The following is a 12937-nucleotide window of genomic DNA, read 5'->3' on the forward strand; positions in this document are numbered from 1 at the left end:
GGTCAATAAGTAGATATGTGTTATGGACTGAATTATGTTCTCCCAAAATTCATATTTCAAAGTTCTAATCCCTGGTACCTTAAAATGTGACTATTAGGAAATAAAGCCTTTCAGCAGTAATCAAATCAAAATGGGATAGTTAGGGTGGGTCTTATCCAATATGACTGGTATGCTTATAAAGAGAGGAGATTAGGACATAAACAGGAACATATAGAGACACCATACAGACACCAAAGAGAGACCTCAGAAGAAATAACTGTCAAAACCTTGATATTGATGACTTCTAAGCTTTAAAACTGTGAAAAAGAAAATAAATTACTGTTGTTAGAAAGCCACAACTGTGTTACTTTGTTATGGCAGCCCTAGCTGACTAAAACAAATGAGAGGGGTGTCTGGGTGGTTCAGTTGGCTAAGCATCTGCCTTTGGCTCAGGTCATGATCCCAGGGTCCTGGGATTGGGTCGGCATCTGATTCCCTGTTCATCAGAGAATCTGCTTCTCCCTCTGCCTCTGCCCCTCACCCCTGCTCATGCTCTTTCTCTTTCTTGCTCTCACTCTCTCTCAAATACATAAAATATTTAAAAATTTTTAAACATCTTCTTTATCCATTCATCTGTTGATGGACATCTAGGTTCTTTCCATAGTCTGGCTATTGTAGACATTGCTGCTATAAACATTCGGGTACACGTGCCCCTTCGGATCACTATGTTTGTATCTTTAGGGTAAATACCCAGTAGTGCAATTGCTGGGTCATAGGGTAGTTCTATTTTCAACATTTTGAGGAACCTCCATGCTGTTTTCCAGAGTGGTTGCACCAGCTTGCATTCCCACCAACAGTGGAGGAGGGTTCCCCTTTCTCCACATCCTCGCCAGCATCTGTCATTTCCTGTATATATACACAATGGAATACTATGCAGCCATCAAAAGAAATGAAATCATGCCATTTGCAACGACGTGGATGGAACTAGAGCGTATCATGCTTAGTGAAATAAATCAATCGGAGAAAGACAACTATCATATGATCTCCCTGATGTGAGGACATGGAGAAGCAACATGGGGGGGTAGGGGGATAGGAGAAGAGTAAATGAAACAAGATGGGATTGGGAGGGAGACAAACCATAAATGACTCTTAATCTCACAAAACAAACTGGGGGTTGCTGGGGGGAGGTGGGATTGGGAGAGGGGGAGCGGGCTATGGACATTGGGGAGGGGAGGCGAACCATAAGAGACTATGGACTCTGAAAAACAACCTGAGGGTTTTGAAGGGTCAGGGGTGGGAGGTTGGGGCAACCTGAGGGTTTTGAAGGGTCAGGGGTGGGAGGTTGGGGGAACAGGTGGTGGGTAATGGGGAGGGCACGTTTTGCATGGAGCACTGGGTGTTGTGCAAAAAGAATGAATACTGTTACACTGAAAAAATAAATAAAATGAAAAAAAAATTTTTAAAGAATAATAAGACAAATGGGAAAAAGGAAAAGCCTCTCTTTTTAAATGTATTTATGGGAATTGTGAAAATCTGTTTAGCTAATCATCCATTAAAACAAACTAATATTAACTAGTCTTATTGCCATAATCATTTCACAATATATGTAAGTCAAACAATTATACCATACAGCTTAAATTTAAACAGTGAAGTATGTCAATAATATCTCAATAAAAGTGGAAAGAAAGGAATCTTGGTTAAATTAAAGAGCCTCTCCTGGGCTTGATCTCTCAATGATGTAACATGGGAGATTCCTTAATTCACAATTTTATAAATTAACAGAAAGGTTTTTTAATTTTTTTTAAAAAAAAACAACAATTATTATGGAATTTTTATCATATATCATATATCTTATATATGTGTATACACACACACACACACACACAGGATTCATCTGAAATAAAAGTGTGCAATGTAATCCTTTAAAAAAGACAAAGAAAAAGACAAAAAAAAAGAAGATAGCAGTGCACACAATGATGGACCATTGAAGACTGATAAGGCAAGAAGTTAAAAAACTAGATAATGGAATCCTAAGGCCTTAACAAAATCAGGTCTTACTCCTCCAGAAGCTTAAAGAATTATAGTTATATCTGGATCAAGAAATTGAAAAGTAAATAATTCAGAAAAATTATAACCCTAATCAAAAGCTGTCTAGAAGGAGGAAAAAGAATTCTAAAAAGGGATTTAAGATTTATATATATGAAAAATGTTGTAAACATGTTTTTTGCAAAAAAAAAAAATGACCTAAATAATATGATACTAAAGCAAGACACCCTAGTTTTCCATTATTAATAAAAAATAGTCGCATACTTTTCTTCATTTTTATTTAATTAATTTTTACTTTATTTCTCATATACCTTGCTCTTTTCTTCTGAAGGAGCAATATAGTAAGAAATACACTAAAAAGGAAATAAATTAACATATATTTTTAAAAAATAGTTTTTAGGAGTTAAAAATATCCTCTTAAGCCCCATTGCTCAATATTTTCCAAATTCTTCAGTTTGTTCTTTAATATTTAAAATATTTTGATATTTGAATAAATTTATTACAAATATGAGTTCAAGTGCAACTTGTATTAGTCATAGTTTACAAATACTTAACTCTTCTACAATTTAGACAAAATTGCAATAGACTTTATTACCATAAGTTAAAATTATCAAGATGAGATTTCACTGAAAATGTTACAGGTCATAAAATCTTCTTAAATGTAAGCAGAAGCTTGGCTTAACTAAATGCTGAGCAATCAGATTTTATTTTTAGTTTATTAACAGAGGATTTAGAATGTTCCTAGTAAATGATTACTATGATTATTCAACAATCATCCAGAAAACAGAAATGACTCAAGATATTCTAATAAAAAGGGATTTAATATAGGAAATTATATACTTATAAAATTTATGAAAAGGTGGCTATTGATTGAAAAGGAGGAACTCACCACTGATGAACCCAATTGCTTCTAGCCCTAACGCGGGTGATCTGAAGCTGCTGAAAATTTAGACATGCCGTTTTGCCAAATATCTACCTACCACAGCCAGAGGAGATAATAGATTCCCCCATCCTCTTCCTGAAAATCTCATTCCATGGCTAAGGCATCATTCTACCTTTAGCCATTGTCACAAAATATGTGGAGTAGTCATGGAAAAAGTAAAATGTGACATACTAATGTTTAAGATGGCAACACAAAGCAAAAAAAAAAAAAAAAAAAGTAAAATGTCTTCTGTCTTACGTTCTCTGTATGCACCCAACTGACTTGTCTGTCTGTTACTGAAGTATGGGTTCAAGGGACTCCTGCCCAGCCAGTTTGCATTTGTAAATACACAGAGATTCTGCCAGCTGGTGCCTCAATCCCTTCTTTATATTATAGTTTGGTTTAAATAAACCATATAGTAGCATTGAAGAAAGCAGTAAGTCTTCCTCTAGTTCAGGTTTCTTTTCTTCATTGTTACTATATAGTAATCCCTTTGCAGAAGTAATTAAGGTCAAATGTGATCCTAATTTGATAAAACTGGTGTCATAAAAGAAGAGGAAGAAATACCAAGATATTTATCTCTCTCTGTCTCTGAAAGAGCACAGAGGAAAGGTCAGGTGAGGGCACAGTGAGAAGTGGTTGTCTACAACCTAAGAAGATAGCTTTCACAAGAAATTAAAATTGCTGGCACCTTGATATCGAAGGGCTAGCCTCCCAAGCTGTGAGAAAATGAATGTCCATTGTTTAAGCCACTCAGTCCGTGATAACTTTGTTATGGCCGCCAGGCCACACTAATCCAGCTTCCCTCATATGTCTTGGGTCATCTCAAGTTTGATTAATTATTCATTCTTCATACACTTTGCCTCCACAAACCCCTTCGCCTTACTCTATATTCATTTTCATGTGTTAAACATATCTTTTACTTCACTGAAAATTCTAAAATCTATTTTCTGCATGCATATATTATAATTTATAGTAACGGTCTCATTTTGATATCTTATTATAAATAATACAAATTTTTCACTTGGCGCACCATTGTTAAGAACCATCCTTGTGGGTATGTGCAAATGAAATGCCTTGTTTGTAATTGCTGGATACTATTCCACAGTCTGCTTCTAACGTGTGTAATTTACTCATCTTCCGCAGGTGACCTGTCAGGTACTGCCTGTGGAATGCCATGACAATCCCACGTAAGTACCCAAGTATTCAACTGCTGTCTTTTACTTTGTTTCCAGGCTTCTTCCATTTATTTTTTCTTCTTTATCATCTGAGACCCTTTCTTCATGTCCTAATCATACCTTCTCTTACTTGCCCTCAGTGTAGACCCCCTTTTATACAGCCTTTGTGAAAAGATATAACTCCTGGATAAATTCAGCCCTCTTTATTATATTCCAAGAAATCCACGTCATGTCTTGGCTTTTCGTCTTTCATAATAAAGGAATCAATTAATGTAGAAATTAGACTTCTCCTAAAAAGCAAATTCAGGCGACTGTGGCCTATATGGCATTTTTTTTTCTGTGTACTTAATTAACATTTAAAATAAATTCTAATTTAAGTTTAAAATAACAAAAATGTCTAAAACTATACAGCCTGATTACTAATGCACTCTACCTTACTTTTTACCCATTCTCTCTCCCCCCCCAAAACTCCCATGGCTCCTTCCATGAATTCAGCTCTAGCTGAATCCCACTGTGAAATAAAATAAGCACATTTGAGCCCCATTTTACATTTCAGTCAAAGAAGTGTCATTTGAAGTGGGCACTGCAAATTCCAGCCTTCGTCTTCAATTAAAAGAACTCAAGTAGAGGCTATTTCTCCTAACAGTCCAAAGCAGAGGACTACAGGCAATTGGATTTCTTCGTACACATCACTTGCCATTGCACATTATCTCCCAGCAACAGCTGGTGACACACAGACACTGTGCCTCCAGGACAGCTCTCCTCTTTCCCCTTCCATCTGTTTCAGTCCATTTACCTCCGAAATAACACACTGTTTTAGCTGGTTCGCTTACAACAACTTATCCACAACGCAATTTAAATTCTTTCACATAGGAGAAGCAGATTTTGTATTTCAAAGGTAGTTTTACCTTTAAAACTACCTGAGGTTGGAGGTCTTCACAACCTGATAATCAGTCAGAAATTATTTATAGGTAGAATAGAAAACAATATGATGCTTATATTATCAACATAAAGTAAAGCTACTATGTACATATGTTTGAAAATAAAATATATTGACTGTATTTCTGAGGTTAAATTTAAATCTAAGTGACCAATTTTTAGTTTCATGAGAAAACAGCAAGATTTTGCAATTTTTATTAGAGCTGCTAGATTTCTGTTTCTATGTTCCATTGCTCTTGAGGTAGCAGTGGACATCGATAACAATGGAAACAACCACACTTTCTTTTGTTGTTTCTTTGCACTCTCATACTTGGTCTGAATGTCTAGACTATAAGATTTGTTCTTCTTTTTTTTTTCTCCTTTTAATTGTGTGTGTGTGTGAACTTCTTCCTATATATGATGAAAACACAAGTTCTGACATCAAACTGCCTTAGTCTGAAGCAAGACCACCATTTTATGTGAGACTTGGCACAATAATTCAACATGCCCTAAGTCTGTTTCTTTATCAGGTATTTATTTTATAGATTTATGATGAGGATTAAATGAAATATTTTATTCAAAGTTTTTAGAGCAGGGTCTATCCCATTGTAAGTGATCAAATGTAAGCTAATATAAGTATGGCAGAAATAATGAGATATTCTTTTCTTCAGTTTATTGTGATTCTTCTTCACTTTCAAGAAAAGGGGAAATTCCTTCATTTTTCTTGTGAATTAATCTCTTTGTTTTTGGTTTCTAGAAGTGAAAATAATACACTTTTATTCCTAATATTGATGCTTTTAGAATTATACTACTTTTGGGGGCACCTGGGTGGCACAGTTTGTTGAGTGTCTGACTCTTGGTTTTATCTCGGGTTGTGATCATAGGGTCATTAGATCAAATGCCATGTTGGGCACTGGACTCTCTGTGGAGTGTGCTTACAATTCTGTCCCTCCCTCCCACTCTGCTCTCTCTCTCTAAAATAAATAAATTGAAAAATGTATTATACTGTTTTCTCCTAAATTCATTATTGCAACAAAGTTAATTTTGTTCAGAAAAGCATAAAATAAATGTTTATATTGATGCTTTCCAGTATACTAATGTTTTGGTTTCTAATTTAGTAGAATTTTTAAATTTTTAAGTAGTATAATACATTATATGTTAATAAAAAATTTAAAAATTTTAAAAAATTAAGTAGTTTTTTTAAATGTGCATAGTGTATATATTTTCTGCTTATTCTCAGGTAAATACTTTTTGTCTTGATTAGAAAAGTAGAACATCAATGTAAAATTCATTCTTGTTTTTTGTTGTTGTTGTTGTTTCCAAGTTTAGGTACTAATTTTTCTCATAAAGCAATAAAACACATGAATAATAAGCTATGTTTTACAATATATTTATTCATCTTCCACTTTCAAATGTCTTCCCCTTCATTTGTTTGCACCTTTGTCAAATATCAAATGTCTGTAAAAGTGAAAGTTTATTCTTTTGACTTACAATTTTATTGCTTGATCTACATTTCTAACATTATGCCAGTACTACATTCTCTTAATTAATGTAGATCTATGGTAAATTTTGAAATCTGTGTGAGTGAGTGCTCCAACATTGTTCTTCTTTGTCATGATTACTTTCTCTAATCTTTCCATTATTAAAATGGGGTATTAAAAATGAAATATTGAGGCACATGGGTGGTTCAGTGCGTTAAATCCTCTGCCTTCAGCTCAGGTCATGATCCCGAGGTCTTGGGATGGAGCCCAGCATTGGGCATTCTACTCAGCAGGGAGCCTGCTTCCCCCTCTCTCTGCCTGCCTCTCTGCCTACTTGTGATCTCTGTCAAATAAATGAATAAAATCTTTTTAAAAATGAAATATTAAAATATCCATCTATTATTATTGAAATTCTATTTTTCTCTTCATTTCTATCAGTTAGTATTTTGTATGTTTAGATGGCCTGTTGTTAGATGCATACCTGTTTATAATTTTAATCTCTTTCTGGTGGGTTGAAACCTTCTTCTTCTTCTCCTTCTTCTTTATTATTATTATTATTATTATTATTATTTTAAGTAGACTCCATACCCAGGGTGAAACATAATGCAAGGTTTGAACTCATGACCTTGAGGTCAAAACCTTAGCTGAAATCAAACATTGGCTGCTTAACTGACTAGGCCACCCAGATGCCTCTGAAACTTATTATTATGAAATGTCCCTGTCCATCTATTTGTTGTTGTTGTTGTTTTAAAATCTGTTTTCTCTGATATTTGCATAGCCACATCAGTCTTCTTATGGTTGCTGTTTTCCAACCTTTTATTTTTAATCTTTTTAGATGTTTGATTCTAAAATGTGACACCTGTAGAATGTATATAGTTTGTTCTTTTTTTAAAATTCATTTTATAAACTTCACTTTTTGATCAGCTTGTTTAATACACTCACATTTAGTGTTATTATTAATGTAGTTGAATTTACATCTTTCATTTTACTTTTTGTTTTCTGTCTCATCTGTCTTTTATCTTATATTTCTCCTTAATGTTTTTTCATTAGTTTAATATTTTAGGGTAATATTTTAATTCCCATAATGTTTTTAACAGATCATTTATGCATACTGTTTTAGCTTTTTTCTTAATAGTTGTTCTAGAGCTTATCATATATATCTCAACTTATTGGAATCTACTTCAGATTTATACTAGCTTAATTTCAATGAAATAAAGAAATGCTATTCCTATATAACTCTCTTCTTCTCCTCCTGTTGTGTCCTGTTATTGTTATATATATTGCATCAATATGTTACTAATTCAGTAATACCTTGTTACAAGTATTACATTTTTTGTCTTTTAAAGAAGTACAGAAAAGAAAGGAGAGTAAACATAGAGTTCAGCTTTGTTTCCACCTACCTCCTTTGTGTGTTTTTGTCAAACATACTACATTTCTATGTATTGTAGATCCAATGACACAATTTATAGGTAGATAGATACAGATATAAATATAGGCAATTGCTTTTGAAATTGGTTAAGAATAGAAAGGAGATATAGCATGCATTTATAATGACTTTTATAGTTACATAATTACTGGTATTCTTTGTTTTTGTTGTTGTTATTATTGCTTTAAGTTACTGTGTAAGATCACTTGATTTCCATTTGAAGAGAATTTATTTGCGAATTATATTAGAGTTCCTTCGTACACAACTAGTTATTTTTCTCTTGTTGCTTTTAGGATTTTCTCTGTTTTGGGTTTTAACATTTTCACTATGATATGCTTATGTGTAGGTTTCTTTGTTTTGTCCTATTCACAGTTCATTGAGTTTCTGGGGTGTACAGAATAATGATTTTTCATCAAATTTGGAAAGATTTCAGCTATTTTTTTTTATTTTGTTCAGCTCCTTTCTCTGTCATTAGCAAATTAAAATTATAAAAGTTAAATAGAAAATAAAATAAAGCATAACTCATAACAGAAGCAGAAGTCATTTCAAAAGTTCTTAAAGGAGGCAGTCTGGTGAACAAAGGAATGATATGCTAATGAATTTGTGCAAATAAACTAGCATGCTTGTAGCAAAGCAAAATAAGACAGTTATTGAAAAAATATGATTAGTTAAAATAAAGAGCTTAAAAAATTTGTCACAAAGCTAATGGATCTTTGTATTTTGAAGAGATAGGGAAAGTGATTCAAGTCTACAAGCTAAAAGTAAAATACATAACTAGCTACTAAGTTATTATATTAATCCTTGTCTTAAACAGCTAAAAAATTTCAGAAGTTACAAGATAAAATAATTGAGAAAAACATCATAAAAAATGTAATGAGCAAGAATATGAAAACTGGAATGTATCAATTTCAAAATGATTGAAAGTACTAAGAAGGCAGACTTCGCATTTTTCTAAGCTTTTAGCATATAATACAACCATGATCAGATGAAGAAAATAATTTATTCTCCATATTCTAAGGAGTGAAATTACAAGGGATCAAAGGTTATATTTAAATATAATGATATGAGAGGAGACTTCCTGGGAAAATAACAGTAGGAGAATCCTAGGCTCCCCTTATCCCATAGATACAACTAGGTAACAGCCATATCAGAGTACATAACCCCAAAAACAAACCAAAGACTGATAGAAAGGACTCTCTGCAGCTTTTAAATGCAACGAAGAGGCCACAACAAAAAGGGTAAGAAAGCCTTAGATGTTGTCAGAAACCAAAATGACCTGTGACTCTTCTCAGCGAGAGGGGATTTCACAAGTACAGAAAGTGGAAAGGAGACCCTATACAGGTATTCCAGGCATGAGGGACTTGCATAGGGAAGAAGACGCCCATAACACTTGGCTTTGCAAACCAGAGAGGTCTAATTTCATGAGTTCTAACAATCAGTGGGGCTTCACACCTGCAGCTTTAAAAATAATCTGGCCTATCTCTGGAAGAGCTGGAAGGTGATAGGAAACCTTGCTTTAAAGAGACAGTACAACAACCAACCAAACTGAGATACAACATAGAAATGGCAGTTTGAAAAATGTCTGTGGTATAGAGGAAGATTTAGTCACTAAACTCAGAGGGGCAGAGACTTCTCCAACAACAACATTGCTGGCAGGTGCTGTTTCTCTCTCCCACCCCTAGCCTAGATACATGAACACCTGTGGGAACTAGCACAGCATGAACACTCCCCATCTATCTTGTTAATAGCGTGCCCCACCTGCCCACTTTTCTGCTGACCACTCCCCCATCCACACCACCCAACCTGGCATGGGTAGGTGTTTTCCCAGCTGTGCTGCATACCACCTCGAACAAAGAACCAGTGCAGACCTTGCAGATACCATGTACCCCAGCCCGTGTTCTCCTGTGGAACCATTCCTTCCGAAATGCCTGTGGCAGGAGTCCATCTAAAGAGGTACCATAAGCCCCGCAGTGTGCAAGCAGCCCCAACAGCCTCATTAGGAGACAGCACCACTCCCAAGTGATTCCTGCCCTGGGAAAAGGACAATATAACTGCATATACCAGTCCAACTGTGGCCCCAACAGTGGGCTGGGGTCAGACATCATGTCTGACTGCAAGCCCCACCCACCATAGAAAGCTTCCCAGGGAGAACACCCTGCAGTTCAGTGCTATGGCAACTATAGTAAATGCCTAATTGGATTCAACTCAAGCCCAAGGTAGCTCAGGACTAAAACACAAACAACACAGGGGCCAAACCCTGCCACAAAAGGAAAGAGAGACTTTGAAGTTGACTAGACTGAAGGCAAACATGTCTCAGCCACAACAGTAGGGCACACAAAATACATATAGGAGATGTTCTTGAAATGCCAGATTTTGGTGAGCAAGAGACATTGCAATTCAGGGCACTACAGGACATTTTCTTCACAAGGCTTCAACAGCAGAAACCATAGTTGACTTTCTTAACACATAGAAACAGACACAAAGAGTTAAACAAAATGGAGATGCAGTGAAGTTTGCAAAATTAAAGAACAGAATAAAATCATAACATGAGAGCTAAGTTAAATGGAGGTAAGTAATAAGCCTAATGATCATAAGGCTACTCACTGGACTCAGTGAGACTTAACAAAGAGATAGAAAACCTAAAAAAGAACCAATCACAGATGAGAAAAATAACACGAGATTAAAAATACACTAGAAGGAATAAACAGTAGACCATAGACATCAGCCTTAGCAACATTTTTCTAGATATGTCTCCTGAGGCAAGGGAAGCAAAAGCAAAAATAAAGTATTTGGACTACATCAAAATAAAACTTCTACACGGCAGAAGAAATAATCAACAAATGAAAAGATAATCTACTGAATGGGAGAAGATATTTGCAAATGACATGTACATTAAGGGGGTAGTAATCCAAAATATATAAAGAACTGACACAACCCAACCCCCAAAACTCAAATAATCCCATTAAAAAATGGGCAGAAGTCATGAACAGACATTTCTCCAGAGAAGACATACAAATGGCCAACAAGCATGAAAAGATGTTCAACATCACTCATCATCAGGGAAATGCAAATCAATACTACAATGAGACATCACCTCACACCTATCAGAATTGCTAAAAACGAAACATAAGAAACAACTGGTGTTGGGGATGTGGAGAAAAAAAGGAATTTTTGCACTGTTGGTGGGAATGCCAATTGGTGCTGTCACTGCAGAAGACAGTATGGAAATTCCTCAAAAAATTAAAAGTAGAACTATCTCATGATCCAGTAATTTCACTTCTAGATATTTACCCAAACAATATGAAAGCTTTAATTTAAAAAGATATATGCACCTATGTTTATTGAAGCATTATTTACAATAGCTAAAATATGGAAGCAGTCCAGGTGTCCATCAATATATGAATGGTGTAGTATATATATAGTGAAATATTACTCAGGCATAAATGGTGGCATATATATATATATATATATATATATAATGGAATATTAATCAATCATAAAAATTGGGAAAAATGAAATCTTGCCATTTGCAACAACATGGTTGGATCTAGAGAGTATAATACTAAGTGAACTAAATTAGTCAGAGAAAGATAAATGCCACATGATTTCACTCATATGTGAAATTTAAGACACAAAATCAATGAACCAAGAGAAAAAGAGACAAAGAAAAAAAAAAACAGACTCTTAAATATAGAGAACAAACTAAAGGTTAACAGAGGGGAGGTAGGTGGGAAGATGGGTGAAGTAGATGAAGGGGATTAAGAATATACTTATTATAATAAGAACTGGGTAATATGTAGAATTATTTATATATAGTAATATATAGGATATATAGTACCCCTGAAACTAATATAATACTGTATGTAATTTTACTGAAATTAAAATTTCTCCAAAATGGGGTGCCTGGGTGGCTCAGTGGGTTAAGCCTCTGCCTTCAGCTCAGGTCATGATCTCAGGGTCCTGGGATTGAGCCCCGCGTCTGGCTCTCTGCTCAGCGGGGAACATGCTTCCCCTCTCTCTCTGCCTGCTCTGCTTACTTGTGATCTCTCTCTGTATGTCAAATAAATAAATAAAATCTTTAAAAAAATAAAAATAAAAATAAAAAAATAAAATTTCTCCAAAAAAGAAAAATTAATAAATATAATTACATGATAATTCTTTAGTACCTATTATTTCCTTTTTATTTAATTCAGTTGAATAAACAATTACTAAACTTCTAATATCTTTTGGGCACCATTAAAGGAACTGAGAAAAAGAGAAAGAAGAGCTCAAAGAGCTTACATTTTAAAATAAAAGAATAAAATAAAATAATAAATCTGTAGGGGTGCCTGGGTTGCTCAGCTGGCTAAATATCTAGCTCTTGATTCAGCTTGGTTCATGATCTCGGGGTTTTGGGATTGAGCCCCATGTCAGACTCTCCAGTCAGTGGGGAGTCTGCCCCTCTCCCCCACTCACACTCTCTCATGAATCTTTAAAAATAAAAAGAATAGACCTGTCATAATAAAATGTATAAGTGAAACAATAAAACCATTAACAAAGTATACCATCATGAGTGTGCTTGTAAGTTTTGGAGATGCTTCATGAAGATGTGAAATATATTAAGAAAAATAAATGCAATTTTTTAAATGTACAAGAAGGAAAGGCAATTCCAAAGAAGTGAAGAAATATGTTCAAACAAAATGATCAACAAATTGAATGCATGTAAGGATTATGGTATGAACAGTAAGTAACATAGGTGTATATGATCATACCAAATGGGTGATCAGAAGACAGATCATGAATAACCTTTAATAAGATTTCAATAGTGCATTAAAAATTAGAGTTTAACGAAAAGAAAAAAAAATTAGAGTTTAAGTGCTGAGAAGAAAGATAAACATAATAACATATCCCATAGCAAACTGACATGATATAATTGTCACTTAAAAAAAAATCTTGTTCTAGAAGCAACACATAGGATTATATGGTATAAAACTGAAAATAGGGAACT

The sequence above is a fragment of the Meles meles genome, chromosome 2 (genome assembly GCF_922984935.1).
Source record: "Meles meles chromosome 2, mMelMel3.1 paternal haplotype, whole genome shotgun sequence".
NCBI classification, from domain to species: Eukaryota; Metazoa; Chordata; class Mammalia; order Carnivora; family Mustelidae; genus Meles; species Meles meles.